This window comes from Cygnus atratus, chromosome 5, assembly GCF_013377495.2.
Source record: "Cygnus atratus isolate AKBS03 ecotype Queensland, Australia chromosome 5, CAtr_DNAZoo_HiC_assembly, whole genome shotgun sequence".
Lineage (NCBI taxonomy): Eukaryota > Metazoa > Chordata > Aves > Anseriformes > Anatidae > Cygnus > Cygnus atratus.
The window spans coordinates 26,685,389-26,712,922 of NC_066366.1; the positions used below are offsets into that span (position 1 = coordinate 26,685,389).

General features: G+C 38.4%; 2 long non-coding RNA genes across 31 annotated transcripts in view; one reads left to right on the plus strand and one right to left on the minus strand.

The window, feature by feature from the left end:
• The window catches only part of LOC126913330 (uncharacterized), a 275,232-nt gene that overhangs the window by 51,936 nt on the left and 195,762 nt on the right, over positions 1 to 27,534 (minus strand). The gene's annotated exons all lie outside the window — the stretch shown is intronic.
• Positions 21,438 to 23,268, plus strand: LOC118244551 (uncharacterized). Its single transcript, XR_004777571.2, has 3 exons — positions 21,438 to 21,607; positions 21,814 to 21,938; positions 23,014 to 23,268. It is a non-coding gene; the product is annotated as an uncharacterized LOC118244551 (long non-coding RNA).

Consider the following 27,534-nt stretch of genomic DNA (forward strand, 5'->3'; position numbering starts at 1 on the left):
AGAGCAGACAGAGTGTTGGAAGCCAGAAAATAAGTATCCTTCTGCTGCTTCATAAACAATATCACACCTAGCTGGGGAAGACAGAGCTTTATAGGAAACTTGCTTTTAATGGTGTGTCCTTATTTCCCCTGCTTTCTTGCTTTCAGTGTTCTTATTACTGAAAAGCTATATGGGCTTTTAGAGTGACCATGTTATAAAACAGATATGGTCGTAGTTTGTATGCATAAGAAAATAGGTAAGGAAAGCATCAGGAGGAGGGAAGGAGAATTGACGTAAGGAAAAACAAACAAACAAACAATAAAAGGTTTCCTGAGGTTAACCTTGGGGAAAAAAAAAAAAAAAAAAAAAAAAGTAGCTATCCCTAAAAAGCCTTTGCTTGGATGTAGAAAGAAAAAAATGTAGGTTTTGCTGTTTAATGAATGTGAGTCCCCCTGGTATATCTAACTGATGAACGGGAGGAAGGGGGGGTGGGGTGGGGGTGTTAGCCACTTATTAGATTCATGCACATATATATGTATGTATGTATGTTTATATATGACAGCAATCCATACAGCCTTGTTTTAGGTATTCTTTGAGAATTCATGATCAAGCCACATTATGAGAGCCTCCCTAATTCCACTAGTGCTAAGGAAAGAATTCAGGACTTGCAAGGCAGGAAGGCACTATGGATTCTTTCTCCTTTTTCTTTCTGTGCTTCAGAGAACTTCTGAATACAGTGTAAAGGCTATAACTGGGGAGCTTGTCTCCTTAAGCTGGGTAAAATAGTCACATGGAGGGACAAGAACTAGGCTCAAGGAGCTGATTCAGTTCATGCAAAAGAGAAGCAAATGTGGATTTCTGCATTCCAGATGAACAGGTTAAACTCAGAGATATTTGATAATGGTGATGGCAACTCCACATTGCATAGTAGCTGAGCAAGTTTTCAGTTTCTCAGACTGGGATCAGGTACATGCCTTTTCAAGAGGTTAACAATATGAGATTCACTAATTATGTTTCAGATGACAATTTGGGATATTATTAAACCTATTTAAGGACATCCATTAGATTAATAACTCCAGTTTCTAGTGTTGGGATTTGTTTTTAACCATTGTGCTTAGAGAAGTACATTTGTACTTAGAGAAGTACATTAGAGAAGTTCATTTCTTGCATGCAGACTATAAAATAAAATACAGAAGACATTATGCCTGGTTTTACTTTACTACCTATTGATGATCACCAAGAGGAGGAATGCACATTGTCCTAAAAACTTTAGTTGCTATTTTGATTGAATATTTATAGGACCTGGCAGAAAAGCTGGATCAGTGGTGCCAATCGCAGCACCTATTTCAACAACTTGCTAGAAGCAAAATGTTTATTTCAAAGTAGTTTTGAACTGATTCACAGCTTAACTTCACTAGAGCTGCTCTAATGAAAATCTTGCAAGTGTGACCACTTTACAGCATGGGAGAAGATCTGTGAAATTCTAGTGATGCCAGTTCCCCAGTAAGGACAGAGCTTCTCCTGCTATTTTCTGGGAAGGAATATATTAGGTAGCCCCATTATATATAACTCAAACAATCCTGGGATACATTCTCCTAAGCCTGATGTCGCACGTTGCTGGGACTCAGCCCAGATTTTCTGCTAGTGTTTCTGTTAACCATGTGTGTTCTGTTCTTCAGCGCTTTGCACCACACAGGCACAAGAACATCTTAATTCCTTAAGAAAACTCAGCTTAGCTTCTATCTCAGTTGCTGCAGCTGGGCAGCATCACCTTAACCTGTGGGAGGAATGAGACAAGTTGCTTCTTGACCTGCTGAGGACGTGCTGAACTGGCATCATTTTAAGATGCACTCTGCAGTTTCCTCCTGTCCCTCAAACTGCAGTCAACTGGGCAGACCCTTTTCGCTAGAACTCTGTGACAGATATTGTTTAGTGCAACTCAAGGAGAGCACAGCTGTTCTGCATTTGACTGAAAACTTTTTCCAGCAAGTCACAGAAGGTTTTGTGCTGAACTAAATTCCAGTCTTAATAAACAAGTTAAATAAAACCTCCCAGAAGCTCCTTCCTATCTTGATGCACTCTCACTTGCCTCCAAATATTTTCACTAGTCACGCTCTGCTCAATACAAAACAATAACAAAATTATGCCCTTGTTTATTAGGGCTGCCTGTACTTGAAAAGACAGCTGTCTTTGAAAGCTATGAGCTTTGAGATAGTGGCACCTGAAAAAACAATGCTATTTGTATAGTTATTGCTTATTGAGAGTTTTGACACATGACAAATTTATTGTTGGGAAACATTACCATGGGTCAGCTGTTCTGCTTGTTTGCAGCCTTATTCCACAGTAAATGTGAAAGACTTTACCCATCAGTACAAGAGAAATGAATAACTACATGTTTATCCTTTAGTGTCACATGGGGAACTCGTGTGGAGAGTGTTAACATGCTTTATCTGCTCTGGGGTATCTTATTTGTGTTTCAAAGCACTGAGATAGGAAGTCTTCCAAAATTCTGGCCAATAACCTTTTATTTTTGAACACTGCAGAAGAATAATTGCACAACAAAGATTCTGGCTTTGGGCTCACTTAGAATTTTTCCTTCCTTCTCAAACCAACTTGCCACTATCTCTGTGTCAGAGATGGTAACCTCAATAACCCCTGCTTACTTCAATGAGATATTTCCTTGAAAAGGAAACATTTATTTTCTAGACTTGATACACATTGGGATGACCACCCAGTAGGAAATTCCAGCATTTCATTCCTTGATTTCAGTCCCTATCACATTGACTAAGTACCTGAAATATAATCATTCTTGCAGCTTTCCTGGTATGCAGAAATAACCACATCTTGCCATGCTCTTTTTTTTTTTTTTTAAGTTGAAATGACATATTTCAATATTGAAGAATGAAACTGTTTTGATTTGGTTTGTTGAACTGACCAGAAGAATTTCTTTTTATTTTCACACCAAACTGTGTTTTCCTAGAATTGGAAAGTATCTTCAGGGTACACAAATTACCTCCGGAGAATGGGTTTTCTTCCTAGATGAAGCTTCCCATGATACATTAATCCACTCAGTCAAATGGTTACACTGTATTATGCAAGGACTTGATAAAACGCATGTTTCATATGTATATATTAGGTATCTGAGCTTGAACTCAATAAAAAATGTGTCATGATATACTGACGTTAGGCCTTAGATTTTTAAGCTTCTCTTCTTATTTTGTTTCTTGTGTTTGTTTGTTTTTGTGTTTTGTTTTATTTTTAATATTTTCTTGTTTGTAAATTCCAAAATATTTCCAGAGGGGCTTGCTTCTTCCTTCCTGCCTGTCTGCCTTCCACTCTCTCCCCTCCCCCACCCCCATTTTTTTAACTGAAGTATTGTTGGTGAATATAACTGTTTGGCTGCCTTTGTTGTCCACCAGATGTTTCAGCTGTTAAAATTCTCACTGAATCTGGCATTCTGTAATAATACATCATGAGAATTGTTTTAACATTCACTGCAAAAATGGCATTGTCTGCCATGATCTATCCAAGCTATCCTGTTCCTTCAGTACCACAACATACTTCAGTCTTAGTGCACTTCAGTGTATAACTGTTTTCAGTGCTGTAGCCTGTTAACATGGGGATAATGGTGGAAGAAATAGCATGGAGTCTTCCTCCAATTTCGTGTCTCCCTTTTGCCACGTGCCTCCATAGGCCTGTGTCTAGATTGTCCATAGACTTATGCCACAGCATCCAGAAGTTAATTTACTGGTCTTCTACACTACTTTTCTTTCTGCAGTCATGATGGTTGCATATAACATGACGCTCAAAATTAGTAAAATATTGCCTGTTGCTAAGACTTACAATCACAATATTAATGTGCAACACTGCAGTAACCATTAGATTTATTAGATTCTGCCATGCACATTTGTAATATCGTAACACACAAGCATATTTGGAATTCAGAAACCACACAGATGCAGAACATTTTACAACATGTATATGAGACAGTTTAGAATTACTGCAAAAATGTTCCAGCATGTGGAGAAAGAAAGATTGTCTAATTTTGAACAGCACCTATGAATAAAGTCATACAGAACTTGGTTACATGGACTGAAGAAAATCTTAGCAATGGTCTCCCAAGGACTAGTCATAACTGAAGTGTAATTAAATCTGACCAACAGAGGCTTCTGTGTGTATTAGAGATTCAGGCAACTAATGTCCACCATATTAAGAGTTAGTTCTATGATAAAATTGTTTTGTTGTTTGATTTTTTTTTAAAGACTGTCAGCTGTGTGACATGTTGAAGAATCATTATTATTTTACTACAAAGCAATCCAAAGGGAAGACTTCTCTGCAGAACATACAGCTAGATATATGGAGGTCAAATGGATAAATCATTTTTAACAATACTTCCTTGGCAGCTAATATCATATCAAGTTATTTACCTAAGTTCTTTATTTGATTAAAAGGACGTACTGGATATTTGTATTGTCACCGTCATATATTCTGATTAGTCAGTAAATCTCACATCTTAACTATATACTGCTGAAAGAAAGCATACAGCAACGAGCAGTTGGAGAAACTGCCTGGTAAGCAAACTGTAAAACACAAACAAAACATTATCCAAGTATTGAAGCCAAAGAAGAAGTTAAAGAAAAGACAGATCTCAATTCAGCTGTCGCTAGAGGAGGAAACGCTCTTTCAGATTGCTGGTTTAGCAATCAGATGGTGAGTTTAGTTGGGCTTTGTTTTTCTTATTATTAAATCAGGAGCCTAAAAATATCAGGCCACTTTCACAAATAGAGCTGGGCAGGCTATTTTTAAGGAAAATTTATTTAACAAAACCTTTGTATAGTGTGACTGACCCCTTAAGTCCAGTGATTACCCTGTTGCCTTTGGCAGGATCCCAGAAAGGGAAGGACTAAGGAGGTGATGTCTGGAGCTCTCAGAAGTACTCTTCCAGATTTAGTGATTAGTAGCAGAGGAAGAGCTGAAAAAGGCTATTTTAGAGCTTAGTCAGGGCAACCTGAGATTGAGAAAAAAAAATAAAATGAAGAAAAACCTGATGGAAATAGCAGTGCAAGGGACCTCTGAGATATACAAATGTGTTACAGAAATGAGGCATTGCAGAAAACTTGCTAAAAGTGTGATGAGTAGCAGAGTAGGTGAAATCTGAGGAACTGAAAAGATGATAGGCAATTTTTTCAATGGATGACATGTAAAATGGACAACTGGCATAATAGTACAAATGGCTGGAAGGCTGCAAGAGCCCAACAAGCCCTTCCCATGGGAAGGCTCCACAGGTTGGCATGGCTTTGTGCTCTTACACATGGGTCATGTGCAGCAAGGGCTGTGATCATCCAGGCCCTTCACCTCTTGCCGTGCCAGATGAACTGTGCCTGCTGCCAGGCCTCCTTTCAAAAGGCTCCCTCAGTTTGCAGCAGATAAGCTGTAAAAGGGCCCCGTTTGCAGGCTGCCTAGCCAGACAGCTGGCCTGCACACACAGACCACAACCACGGTCAGGGCAGAGCACAGCCTGACCTGCAGGCCCACCAGTGGGGCCAGGGGTTTGTGTGCCCATCCCAAGATGGCAGCTGCTGCACAGGCAGGCCTTGGGAGGCTGCCTGGGGGGCCGCACCAGCTGAAGGCCCCAGCAACACATCCCAGCTGTTGTCCTTGGCCTTGCAACAAAGTCTGCACAGGCTGATTTTTTGATTTTATTATTATTATTTTCAGTTGTATGACATTTGAAATGGCTTTGGGGGTCATTTGCTGATGTGTTGCTGTCCCTTGAAAGACTGCTGTTTGTGATTGTGTGTGTTGTAACTGCGTTCATATAGGCGCTGTGTCTGCTCCATGGCTGTGTGAGAGGTAGATTGACAGTGCTTAAATGTTGAATGCTTCTTGTGAATATAGGTGAAAAACACCTGCTTTCCGTGAACTGTCTTCTGGACAGAACTTTTGTGCAAGCATGTTTGTAACAAGTAAAAGATCTGACAGTATTTTCATTAGAGCCACCGCAGAAATTTCTAGCCTTACATTCAAGCTCATGTTCTGTGTTGTTTGTGTAGTATAATAGTGGAGGTACTGTAAGATAAAGTCCCATATCTGAATATTGCTTGCGCAAAGACTTACAGTATTTTTCAGATGTATTAATGGGCAGTCACTGTAGTTAACATAGAAAAGAAATCCTAGCTTCTCATCTGCTCTCTCACATTTTTTTTTAAAGCTCATTGGGATCATTTGATTATCTCATCTGCTCTTGTATGTAATATAGCCCACGGCATTTCACACAGGTATTTTTCACAGAAGAAACCAAAATATGAACTGCTTCATAAAACTATACACAGAAAATGAATATTTCTCAGCTTGGTAATTGGGAAGGTGGCTACTTGATTTTCTCGAAGCATGCACTGACAGCTTATGCCACATTTTATACTACACCTTGAGAACACATGACTGCATTAAAATAAAAAAGCCAGGCTCCTTGTGAGAATTTGGAGGATAATTAATGAGTTCTTTGAATTCTGGGGTCACAAAAGTCCGGCTGAAAGAGATTATCAGTGGCAAGTATGTGTCTTTAATTTCTGTAGTGTTTGTTTATATGTCTCTAGAAAACTGCATTTCTTTTACCCATAGAAAAGAGGGAAGGAAAAACAAGGTCATCATGAAATTTAAAAAGCTGCCTCAGAAAAGATATTAGTTCTGAAGAATAGTGGAGTTGTCATAATGCTGCAACATTCTTATTAAATTTGAATGTGATGATATTTTAGACTGTAGACAGATCAGTCTGCAAGTTGTTGGGACCTGCATTTGAACCTCCTCCGGAATGATTTGATCACAGGAGAAAAATGGTATCTGGAGGTGTGGAATGAACACGTTCTTTAACCACTTCAGCGCAAGCTGCAGAATCTGAGCTAACTGTGGCAAAGAAGAGCAGCCTAAGCAGAGCTGTCTAAGTTCACAGAGAAGTAGATAAAGAGTGCTTACTAATCCTGCTCTGCTGAGAGGATGACAACCTCTGTTAGCAAAATAGGACAGTCAGCTGGAGGGGCACCTACATTTGTCAGAAATAGTCTGATATCCAACCATCTAAGCATAACTCTAGGCTGCTGTGTACTGTTGTAGCATCTTAAAATCTTTTCACATACTTAAATTCTGAACAGACGTTTGAATTCATTCTTTTTTATAAAGGAATGCAGACTATGGTTTCAGAGATTTCCACACAGATCCCTCAAACCTGAAATAACAAAGGATTCCAAAGCCTATTCTGTTTGGGAACTTTTGTGCAAAAAATGAACAATGTTTTAATCTGTAATCTGAATTGTAAGGCTGGCTCCTTGTTTAGTTGAAGTTCATTGTGGATACTCCCAAACAGTAGTGGGGAAAGCACTTGTAAGTTAGAATTTGGAGGTTTCTATTACAATATTGGAATTGCTGTCCTGTTTACAACCCTTCAGCATTTTTATCTTAGAAACACCTTGGGCGGGTATGCCCATTACATAGCCAGGGTACTGCTGACCCAGAGCCGAACATCATGAGACTGTTGCTGGCCTCTTCCTCTCCTTACAGTGTGGGGCTGACTTTTCATCATAGGCTTCCCCATGTAATGTTACAGCACTCTTTTGAGTCACTGCCCCATGATTCTGCAGTTATGGGAGTGACAGAGTCTTAGATATGGCCCTAGAAATCCCAGTGCTTTGTTACTTCATTTGCCATCTTCCACTGTCTTCACTTTCAAGCTGAAAGCAAAGTATCTCCCCTTGCTGTAATCCAGTGCCAGTCCTGAAGGACCTCAGAACTTCTTGCCTACTGGCTTCTTTGCAGTATACAAATGCAAGGCATACTGAACATGTATTTTCTATGTAAGAACATTATTTCAGATGACTGTTTGGCAAAGAAAATGTTTCAGGATAGGAAAAAACAGACTAGCTTGCAAATGCTGCCAAAAGCACCGAATCTTTTTTGAGGGCAGACACTTTGGATGCTTCAGCTGGCAGAAAACCACTGAGGGATATTTTTCAAAATATAAAGTACTGTCCTTTTGAAACTGCCCAGTTCTTTAGAAGAATGTAAAGTGTATTCACAGGATCCTGGAACCCAGCCACCTGACACTGCTAGAGTAGGAACAGTTCTTGCAAATCAAAATTGGACTTTATTTTAATAGTACTAATAAAATGGACTGAAGGAAATTCTTGCATTTGAGTAGGAGTTTATTTTTGGGTAACTCAATCACTAAAAATAGAATTTCTATACATAGGAACCACATTTTGCCTCTGGTGTGGGTGTTTCTGTCTCACTGGACTTGGATGTGACTACTGACTACTGGTGACAGATGAATTGTCAGTTCGGCACTCATGGCAAGCCACACTTGCATCGCTTTGGAAGCTTAGCAATGAGCTGATGGAATGCCGAACCCAGTCTGAGACATAAACTCAGAGAAAATAAGTATCTATCCATGCGTGGTATGGGCACCAGATCTGTAGGCGGCATTCTCTGAATTGTGTTTAGAATGTGGTGCCCTTTCTGACTGCCACCTCTTGGGGCTTTTAGAAGTGTTGCTTAATGAATTATATAAAAGTCTGCCCTTCCCTCTCTACCTTTTTTTTTTGTTTTCCATATTTTTGTTCATGCCTTTCCTTTCTTTGCACCTCTCTGTGAGAAAAGTTCAAACAGACTTGGGGAGAGGAGCAGCAATGCAGGCCATTGGACTGGTAAACCAGAACAGTAAGGATCATGTTAAGTATTCTCTGCCTGGTTCTGTTGAGCTGACCTATAAATTATCATTACACAACTTTGTAACATGAGCTATAAAAATAAGTATTGAGAAACGAATAGGTCAGAGAATGAGAGTGAGTTCATTCTGTTGTGATTTCAAAACCACAATAGTTTTCCCCTTTCCTCTTCTCCCCCCAGAAGCAGAAATGAAATTATGTCATTTTACCTAGATTTATCTATCAGATTTTCCATAATTCGGCTGCAGATTTGAGAGCTCAAGCAGTTCAAGAGCAACTTATTTCTCTTTATTTTTGACTGCTTTTATTCTTTTTCTATTTTATTGAAATACAGCCATTCACAGTGTATTGGATTCTATTTTTCCTCATTGTAGTGAAAGGACATTTTTTTGTTGTTTTTTTTTTTTTGGGGGGGGAGTACCTTTGAAAGAGACTACACTGAGAGATTTCTGGACTGTAGTCTAACCACACAGAAAATACTGTATATATATATTTACATCAGTACTGCTATACTGTTATCAACAGTTTTCCACAGTCTGTAAGGACTTACTACTCAGAAAGTGATTTTGTTTCTGTAACTCAGTTTTAAAGAGTTAACAGCTAAGGGTGCTAATAAATCAAAAATTAATGTGTAAAGCTATGGTGCATAAGAAAATGAAAACAAGAAAAGTTTACTGATTTCATAAATGGAGAAAAAAAAGATTCTTAAATGGTGAGATCCATAAGACTGTGAATAGTTTATTCTAGAAACAAAAATATGCAAATTTAGCCCCTTCAACACATTCAGAGCACTGAAAATATGTTCTGTGTAAATCCGTGTAACCTTTGAAAATGAACAATATGGCAACAGAAATACTGCTTCATATTTGGACATAGCAAGCATTTGCAGAGAAAGGCAGACAGTGTGATCACAGAGGCTTGCACCAACTTCATCCATTCTCCTGGCGTGGTGCAGCTCAAGCAGTGCAGCTCTTGGAGAAGCACAGGCCAGCACTGCTTGGTCTGCGTGGGTGCAGCTGTAGTTACTCTGCTTGTGAAGCCTATGGCACTAGCTGCAAAATTGAAGTGCACAGTTTAGATAAGCAATAGGAGATAGAAGGCCTTATTCTGGAATATTTACAATTTCAGGAGACCAGCTCAGAGGGGAGGAAGAGGTGTCACTGCCTATAAAGGGGTTCTGAATTAGAAGGAAGCTAGAATATTGATCCCATGGCTTAAAAGCACCTGGGATCTGCTGAAATAGTAGCTTCCTCACAGTAGAAAACACTAGCTATCAATTCTAACATTGAAGTGTTCCTTTATGCCCAGTCCTGCTGTGTATTCAGTGACTTTTTTCAAATAATGGTTACCACCAGGAAATATGAATATCATTACCAAAGCACTGCATCCCTGGGCAGCTCCTAGGACTGCTTTGTTGTACCGAGTCACAGTCTAGTCTTGAAATGCCTGCTTCTGCTCTTCGGAGGAGTTTCACAAAACCAGATGCATGTCAGAAACCTGCATAAGTGGAAACTCATTGAGGTTCATGACTGCTACAGTGAGTGCCATGCTAGCTAAGCTGTCCTTTGGCTTACTCTCTATGGCCCCATAATTCCTGCCTGCTCCATTCTGGGTACCCAGGCTGGAATGACCCTTCCTGGGTCAGATGTTTCAGATCAAGCCCACTCCTGTCAGCCATAGAGCCGTAGCTCAGATCCAGAGCGGAGTCACATTTCTTTTCCTGGTGGCCCTGTGCAGAGAGCAGGCTTGTCCCCTGCTTGTGTCAGCTGCAGCCAGCAGAGAGGCCATCTGGGCATCCAGGGCAGTGGAGGCTCAAGGGGAAGTTCAAGCCTGCATCTGACATGGCAATGTCCTTGGCTGCCCGGGCTTCCACAGACGGGGAGAGTTTGGTTCCCCTTGGACTGCGCTGGGGCCAGGTAACTCAGCGATACTTATGTGCTTTGTCTCTAATAGACAATGAGAGTTGGGCTCCTCCAGAGTGTGATTACAGGAATAACTGTCTAATGCTTTTGCTCTGAGTCATCCTCAAGAGCAGCCTATCAGTCTCCAGTGACTATTTTTGGAGCCTGGCAATACACATATCCCCAAAAAATCTCTTTGCTGAGTGACTAAAGGAGACAGGTTCCTAACTGGCACTCTGAATCATCTTGCTGTGGCCAAGCATCTAACTATTTAGCTGTTGAAACATCTAAGCTGGATGTGTCTTTAGCCAGTCTCTGATAAAATCAGGAATCAAACCTAGGAATCCTAGTTCACAGATTTTTTTTCCTGTAATCATTATAAAACACATTGTACTTTTCTACCTCTAGGTATTTTCCATGATTTCAACTTCCTTCTGAAACTCAGACCTAAAGCTGCTTGCAAAATTCGACTTTCAGAGACACACAGGAAATTCTGACATAGAGAACCAGAGGGTTTATCAGTTCATTTTTTCTTTTAATTTCTTAAGGTATAAATTCTAATGAGCTAAGAAGAGGTAATAGAACCTCTTCTTTGATTTGTTGTTTTTATGTCTGTAATCTATCCACTTGCTGAAGCTCTCTGAGAATTTTATTACCAAATTAGATGCAGATTATTGTAAGGCATCTTGAATGCTCACATCCCTGAGCAGTTATATAATTGCTTTGGTCAATGTGTTTTTGTTTGTTTGTTTGTTTTTAAGATTCAACTATAAAAAGCACATCTGTTATAACTGAAGATTTGGATTCAGTGAAAGACTGTTCTGCATAAATGATGCTCCAATACCTTGAGTCACATCAGGGGCAGCACATGTGCTATTCTGGGATCAGTGCTAGGACCTCTGTCTTCAGTTTGTCGCCTGGAGACTCCAAGTGCAAAAGGAGGACACTTGAATATTTGTGACTCTTACATGATGTAGCACCTTGTGATTTCCCCTGTTGCTTTTCACAATTTTTCTCTCTATGTTCAGCCCTTCTATGGCAATCAGTGTTTCCAGATCCTTCCTAGTCTTCGTTAAACTGAGGAATGGTGGTTTGCTCTGAAATGTTAGCTCTCCAAACAAGAACTACAGGAGTAATCCTTCAGGGTGCTTGTATTTTTAATTCACTTCCTTTTCCCAAGCCTTGTCTTCTTTTGACAAGGCACGTGGTTGCAGCCTATGGGATCATTGCCTATCATTTTCTCTTGGGAATACTTGTGAACCTACTGGCTTTATCTTTCACTGCCTGGTTTGGTCCCTCAGCTTTTTCCAGGGAAACACAGTGATTCTTAACCTCAGTGATAAACCAGATGAAGTGGTTCAGATGCCACAAGTAGTAGCTTGCAGCCCGTTTTCTCCTTCTGGAATATTCCCTCATTGTTTGTGACAGGTAACGATCCTGTTTTCTCTAGCTATCCAGACTTCCTGTCCCTGCTAGTGTTTATGAACACCCTTTATATTTCTGGATGTTTGTCAGTTTAACCACCACCTTTTGTTATAAATGGTATTACTCATCATGGAATTGAATATATATATATGTATATATATATATATATTTATGGATATGTCTTACAGATATTACTAGTAATGGGCTACATAAGGTCAAGATAAGAGAGGGTCCCTGTAAAGTAAACCTCTTGTCCTGGTTTTGCTCCTTCTGTCAGAAAAAAAAAAAAAAAAAAAAAATAGGACTAAAAAGCACCTGTTGTGCAGATACTTTTGTGTGTTAGTACACTGAACAATAAAGCAGTTTGTTCCTTTTTCATTCCTTACGGTATGTATATTGCAAGCTTCTGTCTGATGTAATCTGCCTGTTTAACTTGTGGTTTCCTGGTCAGTTTTTAGAATTGTTTTCTGTTTTCTCATGAATTCCACAGGGTTACTTCCCTGTGAATTCATATGTGTCTGGCTCACCCAAGAAATAGATGGCTAGGTCTATGGAAAGTCTCACTACACACTCTTCTTATCCCTCAGTGTTTAAGACTCTTGCTCCAGGATAAAATGGCAATGGATGGGGCATGTCCAAAAGGAGAAGACCAGTATGGTACATGCTCTGGCAAGGCATGACAAGTGCTACATGTAATCTTAAAAAATAAATAAATAAAAATCAAAACATCAAAATTCTAGCATTGCATTTCAGAAAGCAGTGTTAATTTCTCAGCATATTTTCCAATGACACTGTGCAATTCCTGCTTTGGTAGACGGGAGTTTTGACAAGGCCTTCTTTGAATAATTAGAAAGAAAATTGTCAGCTATCTGAAAGAAACCCTAGATAGGATGCAACGAGTTTTATCTAGTAAAAATCCTAGATAGGATGCAAAGTTATTTTTGGAGGACATGAACTTATTTAGTAAATAAATTTGCAAGTCTGAAACACCGTTTTAGGAAAAGGTAGAAGGCATTTAGTTCACTCTTATGACACATGCCCTCATTTAAACTGTTGCTTGCAACATCTAGCATGAATTTGAATGTGATAGAAGCACATGGATTGAGAGTTTTAGTCACAGTTTGTTATACGTAATGGGAGATCTTGCATGTGAAAAGATTATTGTCACAACTATGCTTCAACTAAAAAAACCTTCCACAGATCTGAATTTTTGATGTCTTCCATGCATATGATATATTGGGTACATATCTATACTAAAAGTTTACAAATTTGCTGGGAAAATTTCTGTACTTGGAAGTGGATTAAAACACTAGCAAAAAGAATAGTATCTGGACCTATGGAGAACAGAATATACAGCCTTACAGAAGTTATGGCCTATTTGTTTCTCAGGACCTGAGTATGCAAGGGCTGTACTTGGGTACATGCATGTGAATACTTTCCCTTTTAATAGATTTGAACATTTCTGTTCAACTTCCAGTGAAGCTGATGTTAAATAAATATGATCCATAGTTGCATGTAGTGAACAATGCTTTTGATAATCCACTGTTAGCACATGAAGAAGTGAAATCGTGAAGGATGCAAAAGATAAACCTCTAAAACACAAGATCTGACCTAGATATGAGTATGTAAAGTTGTCTCTGTAAAGCTAGCGGGATGTTTTTGAGTTTGTGCTGAAACATAGTTACACCTGGAACAGAGCAGAGTTCCTCTCTGGGTCAGACAGATAGCTCTCCTTCCCTCATGAGTTTTTCCCCCATCCGGCTAACTCACCTGTTTAATCCATGAAGTTGCATACCTGTTCTTAGGCCAGCTCTGGCTTCTCATTGATCTTTGCTTCTCATGCTCTCACTGGGGGAATCTGAATTGTCACTGCCCACAAAACAGAGTTTATAACATCTAAGGGTTCTAGCATGTTTCTGAAGAATTCGGTTTGAAGAAATATTAAATGATGCATAATATATTTTCTTGGGCAATTCAGTTACTATCTAGAAAGAAGAAAACATCGGGGGGAAAAATAAAGGGGTTATTGAAGCCCACTCTTAGTAGTTGGCTCCCTTTCCCATTGTCAGGGACCTGTTTGCAGTAGAACAGTGCAAGTTTGTCACTCATCCACTAGTATCCTCTCATATTTCATCCCATGCATGAAGCTAGCTGCTTCTGTCCACCTTCATTGCTGAGGATCATTTGATAATACATTCCTGCATACCAAAACAAAGAGGGTACATTTCCTATTCACACCACACTTGTTTCATTGTGGTGGCAACTTTTTCTCAAGGCAAAGGGAAACCAGCCAGTTACATACCTTCCTGTAATTATTCCAGTGATGTGTTTGCAGAAAGCCAGCCAAAACCAAGGCCTCTAAAAAGCATCTTAGTACAGATCCAGAACACTAAATGAGTGTATGTTCATTAATACTCTAAATGAATATGTTAGAATGAGCCCTTCTGCATTTTATATTAATACCTGTACTATTTTTCTTGCAGTCTATGAATGTGATTAGAAAATTAAGTAATATCTGTGCTGAGCTGAATAATCCGTGCATTTTAATAAGTCCTGGAGCTTTCCTGTTCTGTCGGGGCACTCTGCAGAGTACTGGTGCATGCAGTCTGTGTGTAGGACACTCAAGGGGGCCGGAGCAGTCTGCAAGAACAGCTCTTGATGGAACAGCCAACAAAGGGCTGCAAAGTACACAGTGCCTTTGGGGGGTGTGGGGGGGTGTGGTGTGAGGAGAATCTAAATTGCTTTGAATGCTAAAGTACTGAAACTAATACTTGACTTAAAACGTGTGAATGCTTTGCTGAAATCAGCAAGATCATGGAAGTGCCAGAAATTAAGCGCATACTTAAGTGCTTTGGCAGGCTGGTCTTTTATTGAGTTCACTATTCTGATGGAGATGGTGAATGGTTGAATGTGTAACTTGACAGTTCCTCCACTTCCAATGTTTTAAGCTTTTTACAATAAACTCAGAGGTTTAGATGCTGAAAACAATCTAAACAGCATAAGCACTTGTGAAAACTAAAGCTCCAAGGACAAAAATGTTGTATCTGTGAGCAAAAATGTAAGCTCAGCAGTCTTTAGCTAAGAACGAAGAGGAATGGCTGACTACTTCAGTGGAATAAATGCTTTATTTACCACTGTCTTCAGATGCATGTTGAATCCTGATAGTGCCTGTAAAAAGCAGGCACTTTTATATTGTATTGGCAATAATATCTTCCGTGCTTGACTTCTGGCACTAAAGTCTAAAAAAAATAGGTTGCTGAAGAAAGCATATTAACTTGAATGATTATTTGGTTAATTGATTGAAATTCATCTACATTTAATACCATCCCATTCTTCCAGGAAGCATAAACATAGGACATCTCTACTTGGGTTTAGATGCACCAATTTGGTACAACCTTCCTTTGGGGTGAATAGATATTATAGGCAATGTACTTAGAAGTAAGTTTGTATGCTCTTCAGTTTGAAATGATGATCCCTGTCTTTTTTCCCGTGTCCTTTTATTTTTTTTTCTTTTCTTTTCTTTTTTTTTTCTTTGTATTCACTACACTATGCATAATCCTTTCTAAATCAAGATCTTATATATAACCACACCATAAAATCTGGGCTTTCTTTTGAAGCATGCACTTTCAGCTTCTTCTACTAACATGGGTATTTTTGGACTCAAATTGCAAACACATATGTGATCTTTTCACTGTGTATTGATCACCTTTTCCTTCATTACTCCTATTCTTCTTACCAAGTCTAAATGAGTAAAAATAACAGGCTCATAAGTCAGCTTCTATCTCTCTAATCACTGGACTCATCAGCTAAAATATGAGGAAGGTCTGGGCAAAAAGTAAAGTATTTTTTCAGTTAATTACAGATGTACTTTCTGTAATTAATAGAAATTATTACTTAAACAACTCTGAGAAAAGGAAGCAAAGACAACTTCTTGGCCATAAATATTAGAGTTCTGCCAATGTATTTAAGGAGGTCAAATGACCTGACAACAGGCCTGAACCCTCATCTGGTAAAATAATAAAGAGGCTTAAGAATTCCTATATAGCCTTCCAATTTAACTGTGCTAAGGGATTTCTTAAAAAGAAATGCAGTATGGGGGGAAAAACAAAGTAGAAATCTAAAAAGAAAACAGTGAAATACTTTTCTTTGTGTCTTCTAAAAGGAACAGCTGTAATATATTACTGCTTATTGTCCTCAACTATATTTCTTCTTGGCATAGATAAGTTTCCGCCCAGCTAATTAACGAGATTTTCAGTCTTTGGCTTTTCCTTGCTACAGTTCTTATATGATCATGTTTTCTGTCAGTTACTTATGGACAGGGGCATGCTGGGAAGCACTGTCATACTATATAAGCAATTGATTAAAAAAAAGCATCCCATTTAGTTTTGAAAATACCCCTCAAATATACTGGTAGCATTTTGCAGACCTTCACAACAGGCCTGATCTGGTGAAGTCAGTGCAAGTCTTTCCACTGACATCAATGGGCAGTGGATCAGGGCTCATTTATGTGCTGCTTCTAGCTGTACTTTCCCCATTCTTTAATTCTGCTCTGTTTTCCTGCTGAGATTTATTGAACCTGATAGAGATAATTCTTGCTTTTTTTTTTTTTTAAATTCTACACAGGTGGTAAATCTTTTGTTTATAAAGCATCTTCTAGACCAGCAAGTTTTACCAGCTTATTAACAACCCAGTAGAAGGAACTGTATTTGTGCTGAGAGGACACAGATGGATGGAGCAGCTGTGCTGGAGCAGTTTCAGGCAAAGACCACCAAAGCTCAGAGACTTCTAATGTAAAAGCTACCCCGTGACTTCAAAGCTCCAGTTTCAACTCCTGTGTGCAGAAGACTGCTGTGTGCTCTTACACATCTTCAGGGCGCCTACCTCCCCACCACCTTGGACTTAACAGCTACACTAACACTTACTGTTTGATTTGGTCAATTTATTTTTGCCAAATTGGTCTCCTGAAACAAACCCAAAAAAAAAGGAGTGAAAAAGTGTTTTTCTTATAGATTTTTAGTTCATAAGAAATAATTAAATCTGTGTTATCTTAGTGTAAGTGAGTCCATATGTCTTTGTACAAAGTCCATATGTCTTTGTAGAATCAAATTGGCCTGCAGCTGGCCAAAGCTACTCATCCTAATTGTCTGTTCTGGAGTAATTCTGGATTTAGGTTTTGGACTAACAGTTACTTGAAGGGGAGGTTGTTGGTGGTGTTCCTCTGGAAGCCAAATCATTTACAGAACTATGAGAGAGGTGGTGGGGCAAAGAAAGAAGCATGGGGAGCAAGGTTTAGGACAGTTCTTTGCATAGGGTCATTAGACTGGCATCTGCAGTGGGTTAGTCTCCTCTCTTAAACTTGCCAACACCTCAGTAATTCAGCGATCAGAAAAAAAAAGCACCAGGAGTGACAGAGGGAGGTACTGAGAGAGACTTGCTGCTTCTCCCCATGTAACGGTGATAGGACAGTGGTGAGCAAGGGTCAGTATGGGTCATTCGGTCTTCCTGTAAACAACAGCAACCTTTTTCACAGTGAAGTGCATCACATTTTTGTTGCCTCTATAAAAAGAACAAAATATCTCCCCCATCAATTCCCCATCAGAGTACAGTAATGAAACGCCCAGCTGCAGATGCAGCAAAATCCATTCCAGTTCTGCTCAGTTATTGTCTGTTTCATCTTTAACAGATGGCTGGACGATGATGTCTGCAGTAATAAAAATATGAAAAACAAAAACTGCCAGCTGAATTGGAAAACTGACTAATTTCTATTTTTATAATGTGGTACATGAAGCCATTATTTCTGGAGCCAGTAATGGTCATATTCAGCAAGCGCCATGTGAGAACATTTAGTGATGAGAAGAAGATCTACTGGACTGCTCCATCCCCAGTCTTCTGGAAAGAGAGGGCACCTCACAGCATAACCAGAGCAGGCAGGAAAAATCTGGCCAAAGACAGCCCTGTACTGCTTCCATATGTCACTTAAAAGAACACTGGTAGTTGTAACAGTGGTAGCAGCAAGAGACATTCTTCCTCACTGAGGCAGAATATTTGAGGCTTGCTTCATTACTGCTTGCACAAGGCACACACGTCGCATAGTCAAGCATTGCCTGGCACTACCACTTTTGCAGTGAGACATCTTTGGAGCAATTCCTACTATGGCCATGCCTTTGGAATACCATGGCGTTCAGCTGCACTCTGGGTTTTCCCCTTGCTCCTTGACATATGCTGTTTTTCTTGCTGCGGGACATGGAGACATAATGTCAAATGTAAGCACAATTTTTTACAGTTAAACTGTAAAGCAAAATTGCTCAGCTATAGCCTTTTCTACTAAATGTCCTATGTTCTGGTTTACATAAAAATATGATGAGCTGAAAGCTGCCTAAAAGTTATGAACAGATGATGCTGCATGAATGCTCACTGGATAACGGTCTTGGTTCTGTTTATACGGGATAGATTTCTAAATGACAGACCATTTGGCACTAATTCATATCACTCATATCATTTCCTCCAGGAGAGTGACATTCTGTCACTCTGTCATTGAGGTGCATTGTCTGGAGCGTATTGGCAATTTCTGTGAAATTTTAACTTAGTGAAAATATAGATTAAGGCTCGTGATATTCAGAGCTGTGGGCTAGTAACCCAGTTTTTGAAGTATAGGAAAGGATCCTTCTCAAACTCAGACCCCATGAAGGCATCTTGGCTGTCAGAGATAATCCCATTGTCAATATAGTGACATTCAGAGCATCCAAACAGCTTATCAGTTCTGTTACACGTACTGTAGCCTTAATGTTAATAGTTATAAAGTGATCCAAAGATTATCCTGAGATTTGGGTGTTTGCTTTTTCTATGAAAGAAGTTCACTGGTTATGAAAACAGCAGTTCTGTTTGCTTTACAGAAAATGCTTCATTTGCTGCACCTCGTATCTCATATCTAACATTTAGTGTTAATTGTCATTACCTGTTATTAAAGAAAACAACCTCTGGTCTTGTTCCATCTTTCTATTCCAAGTTCCATTCGGCAAGGGGACAGGAATAAATGAAGAACTGTGTTATGTTGTCATGTTGCAGTATGTTAGACTCTTAACATTAGTCATGCACTAATTAATGCTGGTTTATTCCAGATTCTATAGCCTCTAAATTATTGTATTTTTTGAAGGAAGAAAAATGCGCAAAGCAATTTATATGTTTTCAATTTATTTGCTTTAAAAAAATGTATTTTTTTAACCCAAACTTGGGGGGTTGGGTGTAAATGGATTTTTAGTTTGTTTGTTTTTCTGAAACTGTGCATTATTTTTTTTCCATTCATTTGTGTTCAGATATATGTGCCGAGTAAGATTGTCCCCTCACAATCTGGGAACTATAGTAGCAGCTTTCCTTTTCAGTGAAAGATGGGGATGGCTCAAACCTCTGAAATCTAGGGCATATCAGTCATTCTTTATCTTATTTAGCTATCTACAAACCCAAAGCAAAATGTTAATTGCCTACCTTATAACAGGGTGAGAATTGGTCTGTGAGTAAGTGTTTCAGAACTGCCACTGAAAAGCCTGAGGGAAGTGAGAATGTTGGCCTTTTCATTATCTCTAAGAGAAATAAAAATTCTCTGTGTGTGGTTTTGTTCAGTAAGCATTATTTTCAAATCTGAAATTACTTTAGATATTGAAAATGTGCTTGCACCCTTGCTTTACCACAGAGTAGTAAAATTTTAAAATGAAATACTGTCTCTATCTGACTCTAGCAATTTGTCACAGTAGGACTTCCTGAGCTAGATGTGGCATGTACACATTTAACAACAAATTATTCCATTAAATTCTCACACAATGTGCGTGCAGGCCCACAGCTTACTGACTTGTTCAGTGAAGAAGTTCCTGCTGCTGCTTGCTTTCAGCCTGCCACCCACTGGGTCTCATTTGTGGTCTGTAGTTCTTATATTTGAGGAGGTGATGAACAATCCATTCCAATCCACCTTTTATTTGTTTTTCACAATTCTCTAAAGCTTTGTCATATTTCACCCTAGCTGGGTCCTTTCCAGGCGTGAGAGCCCTGTTGACTTGGCTGCTCCATGCATTCGCTACCGTTGCTGCCACCCTGTCTGTACCTCTTCTGGCTCCACTGAAGTTGTTCTTGAGTCTGAGGACATAGGGTTCAGGATGCAGCATGCATTTATGCTGTGGCAAAATTCTGTGCTTTGGTTAATCTCTATTCCCAACCTAATAATTCATAGAATTTTATTTGCTTCTTCAAGTGCTACTAAGCAGTAAGCTGATTTTTTCTTAGTTTTCTCACGTTCTGAACTTTTCTCGGGTGGTAGTGGTCTTCCTAGAGACTCTAATTTTATATATTTTTTCCCCTTCATTTTTGAATAACCACTTACTTTTGGCTATTTTGAATTTGCCACCTGCTATTTTCTTCTGATGTCTTCTATTATCTTCTTGCATTGGAGAAATCCAATAAAACAGTAGACATCAAAAAATATGTTCCATTTGTTAAATGACCCTTTTGATTTTTTTATTTTATTTTTTTTCCTACTGCATTGCTTCAGAAAGAAGTTAAACTAATATATTCCAAAATGAACTTATGGTCAAAGTGTGAGTAATTTTTAGAAATCTTTTAGTATTTTAAAAAATTCAAAAAGTATTTTTAAAAAATTAATTTCAATAACATTTTTGTGAATCTCATAAAAGTGGCAGGAGATAATAATGGAAGCAAGTCACCTCTATTCTCCTTAGTAGAATCCCTCAGACAGGTATAGGATAGAGTATATGCCAATGTTTTATCCTGAATTAACAGCTCTGAGGCAAGATTTGTCCATAAGCTTTAAAGGGTTGAATGGGATGCTACTGAGAGAATCCTTCAAATCATAGCTGGGCCTGGCACAGAGCCACTCTAAACATTTGGTTGGACTGATGTTAAAATTTCTAGCTTGCAAGTATTTGAGTTTTAAATCAATAGAAATATTTTATTCATTATTGTGCCTTAATTCTAGTTTTTTTAAAGCCAAAACATTAGACTGCAGGGAGGCAATCTCTTCTGCATGCTTTTAATGCAACCTCAAAACATGTTATATTTTTTAAAATGAAGCTTAATCCTTGATAATTTTCAGTTTTAAATTCCTACTTTTTTTTTTTTCTCATGATTAATTACAACAGATTGTATTCATTAGCTAGAATCATTTTCCATAAAGGGAATGGACTAAACTAGCAACCTTTTATGCATTGTAGCATGGAGTTTGCAATGCATTTTCAGCTATGAGACAGTGTACAATCTCTTTCATCCTGACATATTGTAGCAAGGAGACATCCTGGACTGGTGCATGCTTCCAATACTACCTCTGAGGGGAGCCATTTTCCAACAGTTGTGATTAGTGTCATGGAAACCATGTATCTTTTTAATCCTTGCATCATTACATGGGCGTGATTCTATTTATGCTTAATTGACGTGAATCAGAAATAGGTTCACAGAAGACCACAGCCCGTTTCAATTGAACACACATGAAATGAGATGAAAACCTTTGCGATACTTCTTTTATTTTCAGTATGGCACACGGAAGAGAAATAGTAAAATGAAACCGTACAGAAGAAATAGCATTAGGTTATTTTTCTTTTTAATACCTGTTTGTGTGTGGTTTGGTGAAGTTCATTCAGTAGAGAAGACATTTTCTAATATGCCAAAGCTTTGTCATATATTACTGTATAAATATAGAATATTAATGTTTATTTCCAAATCTGTTTTAATGGTATTTTCTCCATTTATTTGAAATTAAGGACATATTCTGCAATTTGAAATTTCATTTTCAGCTGAAATCCTGAGCGGCAAGAATCATTTTTAAGACCACAACTTCACTTGGAGGTATAGGAGGAGGTGGAGGAAGAGAGATGAAACAACTCAGCAAATAGATGGAAATGGAATAGAATTGTTATCGGTAAGTTATGCCTGGGTTTGGCAAAGAAAGCATCCAATGACTTCATGTATTTTGCATTACTCTCTAGCCCACTGGAGTTTGGTTCACAAGTGTTCTTAGATGCTGAATTGTCCTGATATGTGTCTCCCTGATATGCGCTTAGGAATATGGTTGATTTGTTGATGAGGCCAGCTGGACAAGGACTGAGAAAATGTCATTCTTAATTACAGTGCTCTGAGAAGTCTTAAAAAAACTCTACAAAGAGCGGGCAAATGATGTAGCTCAAGGTTTTACACAAATCCCAAAGTGAGAGATTAGTGAAAGCTTTTCCTGTACTTTGAACTTGCAATATTCCATAGATATTTACTTTAAAGACACACTAAATATGTTTAATTGGTTGTAGCTAAATGTTGGTTATATGAGGAATTTTCAAAAATTCCTAAAAATGGTAATTTCTACTTAATTTCTGTATTTGTTTATATTTTTATTTTACACTTCACAGAAGACAAATGACTGACAAGTTAACTTTGAACAAACTTTGGAGCAAAAGCTCTTCAAATGGTTCTAAAACAAGTCAAAGCAAATTGTCTCAGTTTGGTTGTGTAGCTCCAGCCTGACCAGGCTCAATAACAATGTGACAATGTCATGAGGTGTTTGTTGAAAACCCACTGTCATCTGAAATTAAGAAAAATTTCAGGGTAAGGACAAAAATATGAAGTAGCTGGTGTAGTCGGTTCTGCACCAACAAGTTCTCTTTATTCTCAACAGTGATCTCAGAGCAGACCACAGGTTCTAGATCTGGCCTATTCTGAGACTCTTAACAAAGGTACAAATTGTGGAGTTCTGCAAGGAACAGAGGCATGTATGGATTGGAATTTCGACTGATTAGACTGCAACCACTACTACATCATTTCATGCAGGCTTTCAAAAAAAAAAAAAAAAGAATCCCCAAAACCCAATCATATGATAACTTCTGGCTGAACTCCTGTGCAACATGAACTGGAGTCAAAACTTGCTTTAGCTAAGCCAACTCTCCCTTGGCCCCAGCTTTCAAATAATAACAGTTGTTATTTTTGTTTTGTTTTTTTCCAATTAGATGAACAAAGCTTCTTGGGATGTCTTTAAACCTCCTTCCACTGAATCACTCCAAAGTAATAGTAGATGACTTAGACAAATGATCTGAGTTACTGATTTCATGGATGGAGAGAATGAGTAAGAAGCATACTCTGTCCCTTGGCTGTCATTCACCGCTTTACCATATCTGCACTCACATCCCAGTGAATGCGTTGATTACTGTTCTGGATTCTCCATTTAATAAACTGCATTAAACTCTCCCTGGAAAAAAAGCAAATGAGTGGTCTGGCTTATCTGCTTTTATCTTGGCATAATAAGACATTTTTTCTAATCAGCTGATTTGGAGAGAAGTTTGCCATATTGAAACTGGGGACAAGTTTCACTCGAATTGAACTGCCTCCTGCTTACAACTATACAGCTCTTTGCTGACAGCTCATGCACTCAGAATTTGGGCAAGATTTGCATGGCCCTGAATCAAAATAACATTTACAGTAGTTTTTTGAGTGCTTGAAAGGCATGGCGATGACCTAAGACTAGCATTTAGTCCAAACCTAAAGATCTGTTCCAATATATTCCAGTCAATCCTTACCTTGGGATTTCAGACTAAAGGCAGGGGTTCAAAATGTGCTTTTATTCATGAACTTCGGGTGGGAGACATGCAAAGTTTAGACCAGAATAACTTTCCAGTCTATAGGGATAAACATGCTATTGGGTTCTGGGAGAATCTCAGATAACTGTCTCTATACCCACAAATCCACATTTCCTCACAGCTGCGTGAGACACATCAAAGGGAGAGGCTAAATATCAAGAGACCTTGAAATTTAACCTGTAATAAAATAGATATATACGACAGCATTAAATTCCAGCCAAAACATATTGGCATTTACCAAATTTGGAGAGGAAGACAGTGCACTCCAGATTACAAGTTTTTTTTTTTTCTTTTCTTTTTTTCTTTTTTGGAATGATGATTTTACTGTAATTGTAAGTCACATGCTTGCAAAGTGCATAACAAAGCTGTTATTATTCCATTTCTATTATTTTTATAGCATGGAAATTGAGGCTGAGATGCTCTTTCAGTTCTTCAATGTTGGGATAGTTAATGGTTTGGCCCCCAGTTCAGAGTGGGACAGGTGGTATGGATATATTTGGCTCCTACTGAAGGGTGCCCCTGGCAGCTGCTGAAGTGGAAAGCAAACAAATGAAGCTTGAAATGGAGGAATAGCTTAAGCCCAAATTCGTAACCATTATATTTTTGTTTCTTTTCCTTGCTAACTAAAAGATGTATCTTTCCAACTTTTCAAAAGTTGCACATTTACAAGAAACATATGCATATACCAATTCAATATTCATATACCAAATTGTCACCATCCCAAACCATGAAGCAAAAGGCCACTAACTTTTTAAAGTGTCACCTTACAAAGCACTATTCCTTTTTTGAGAGAACAAAAGGATGGGGGCAAGATCTACAGCAATCTGAACAGACATTCCTTGAGCAAGCCAAATAGTTTTCTATCAAATTGTAAAGATGTAAGCTATCCTGTGCATCATTGTGCTCCATCTACTGGTACATTATTTATTACCTTAGTACAGATATACAAAGGCCTCTCTATTAAACTAGCCTGCTAAAAATGTTACAGATTCCCAGGCATTGTTTCCTCCTCCCTCTTATTCCCTCTGTTCCTTTTTCTTCAATCTCTTCAACTCAATTATCCAAAACAAAGAAGAAATGAAAATAGCAAACAAAAATGGGAGTAGGAAGGCAAGAAAGGGAAAATGCAATAATTGTTAAACCAAAGCCTGAAAAATATGTGGTTTCAATACCTTTATTTTTTTATAATTTCTCATTGAGATGTCAAAAAATGTAGAGTAAACATGAAGTTTTTGAATTCTTCTTGAAACATACTTGCCATTTTTCACCCAGCACTGCTGCCAACTTTCTGACTGTGTAGTACAAACAGCTTTTCAGCTACTCCTACAATGGCGCATTCAGAAAAAGATGCATGTGCTGATGGCACCTGCACAGCTACTCATTTATGGCAGTAAAGGAGCAAGTGAACATGCCAATCAGATAATATATGCAGGCTGGATAACTATATACCTAACTACCTGCCTGTGTGTGGTACCGTAGCTAACTGAAGGCATTGGGGTGACATGGAGGCAGATATGTTCTCCAAGGTACATCCATTTTGTCCATAGCAGGAAAATAATTTTGCAATTATAATGTATAATCTACTTTATCAGTATAGGATTAAAAAACAAAAGAACAACAACAACAAAAAAAAACTGTTATCTTTCTGAAGTGCAGCTTCCAAAAAAAGAAAAAAATACTTAGGACCACTATGTTTCTCAGCATCAAGCATAGCTCATTCTTTTTCTTGTAAAATAAATATCTGAAAAAAAAATCTGAAATCTTTTTATATACACAGTTATCTGTTTGCATTTAAAAAAAAAAAGTGTGTATAAAAACTGTGAAAAATGCATACATATATATACAGTTTATCTATATGTGTGCATATATTTGCATGTATGGTAAGTATATTTCTTTAATGCAAACATTACTACAAAGAGAATGTTCATCTCTGATACTGAAGACATTAAGACCTAGGGGATATTGGCTAGACACACTGTTAGAGCTGTGAAATAATTCTTGCCACCAGTTTTTCTAATGAAGACCATCTGCCAATAGCTTCTTTTTTTTTTTTTTTTTTTGGTTCCAAAAAAGAATTCAAATTGCTTTTAATCCAGCTGAACTTTTGAGGGATTAGCTATTATGTTCTCATTACTCCTTTCACTGACAAATGACTTTGTCTTTCAGGAGCAATTCCATGCTTGAGTCAGTTCACCAAGCAGAATATTCCATTTCTAAAACGAAAATTTAAAAAAACAAACAAAAAAATTAAACAAACAAACAAAAACCAGAAAAGCCACCAACAACAATAAAAACAAAATTCCAAACCACAAAACAAAGCAAAACAACCCCACCAACCTTCTACCTCACTTATAAGCTCAGCTTTAAATCATCTGATTTTGTTGAATGTATAGATTTTACCTAAAAATGATCAGTTACATAGTACAGGGCTTACAGGTATTATATTTTACCACTTTTTTCACATTCATCAGAAAAAATAACTAGAAGTATCCAAAAAAAATATTTCTAGTGTTTCTAATTGGTTCAGTAATAACTTTTAGGAATTTACTTCATGATTTTTATTTGGCTTGGAGAAAATATAAATAAAAGTAAATTAGCAAATACATATGCAATGCATGGGGGGTGGGGGTGGGGTGGGGGGAAGTGTGTATGCATTTTCATCCGGACTTTCAGGAAATTTAACTTACTCTTTGAATAAGGACTTTTTGGATTCCCCATAACAGTGTTCTTTATGGCAGGTTATACCCTTCTATAGATTCACTGTCAGAAAGGCATTGCAGCATATTATATAAGAAATGCAAAAGAATCAACTGACAGCACATTTGGCTAAATGGTAACTAAACTGCCATGTTCTCAAGTCTGTGTCACTGAAAAAGGCAATATAGGAAGATTTACTCAGAGGTAGAATGCTCCTTCATTCAGTCTGTCTGCACCCATTTTCAGGCAGGTCTAGCTAAATGGTTATTATAGTCCTTTTTGGATTAACATCTAGGAATTTTAGCTGCCAGCACTAGAACATTATTTATAGTCTTACAGTGCATTTCCAACTCATTCAGCACTAAAGAAAATAAAACAGCCTCAATATTTTTGTGTGTATGGCAGTGTTGTCATCTGATGGGAAATGAAACATCCAAAGTCAAAATGAAGTTACTTAAGCTGAAGATTCTTCTACAAGACTAAACATTCAAAATCAATATTTTGGTTTTGTTACACATTACTGCAATCCCCTGGTAGATTGCTCCTAATAATTATCTCAGTAAAGGCAAAAGGGAGCAAAGAAACCCCACATTTTAACCTACTCTGCAGACCCATAAATCATCTCTGCAATTTTCCAGGGGTGTCTGTGCTGCATTCTGCTTGCTGTGCCTTTGGACAGTATCTAGTCTATGTTTCTCTGTGGTCTCTGTTCCCTCTTTCCCTCCACTCAGCAACAAGCCAAAAACGGACACACATTTCTTGTAAGAATCAGAAAATTAAAAGATGCTGTGACAGGCTCAGTAATGGGTACCGTTGCCCAGGCCAGCCTCTGTATTTCTGTGGGCTGTGCGCGGGCTGGCACCGAAGGTGGCCGTGTGGAATAACTACTGACAAAGTAGCACTGGGTGCACAGTCATACTAGGTGCAGGCCAACAAGATGTTGGGTGGTAGGCTCCCACCGGACTGGGTTTCATATGTGACTCTGCTCAGCAGATGAAACTCATCTGGCAACCTTGAACTCAGTATTTCATTGGCAGGGGTGGAGCAGAGTCCTTTAATAGGGGTGAGAATTCAGGGAAGCAAAGAGGGATATATTGCTTTTTTAACAGCAAAGAATACGCTTGCTGCAGCTCTGGTGCTTTCCACTCCCATTGTGGGTTAAGAGAGGCTCCAGTTCCTTTAGAGCTCTCCGAGGTG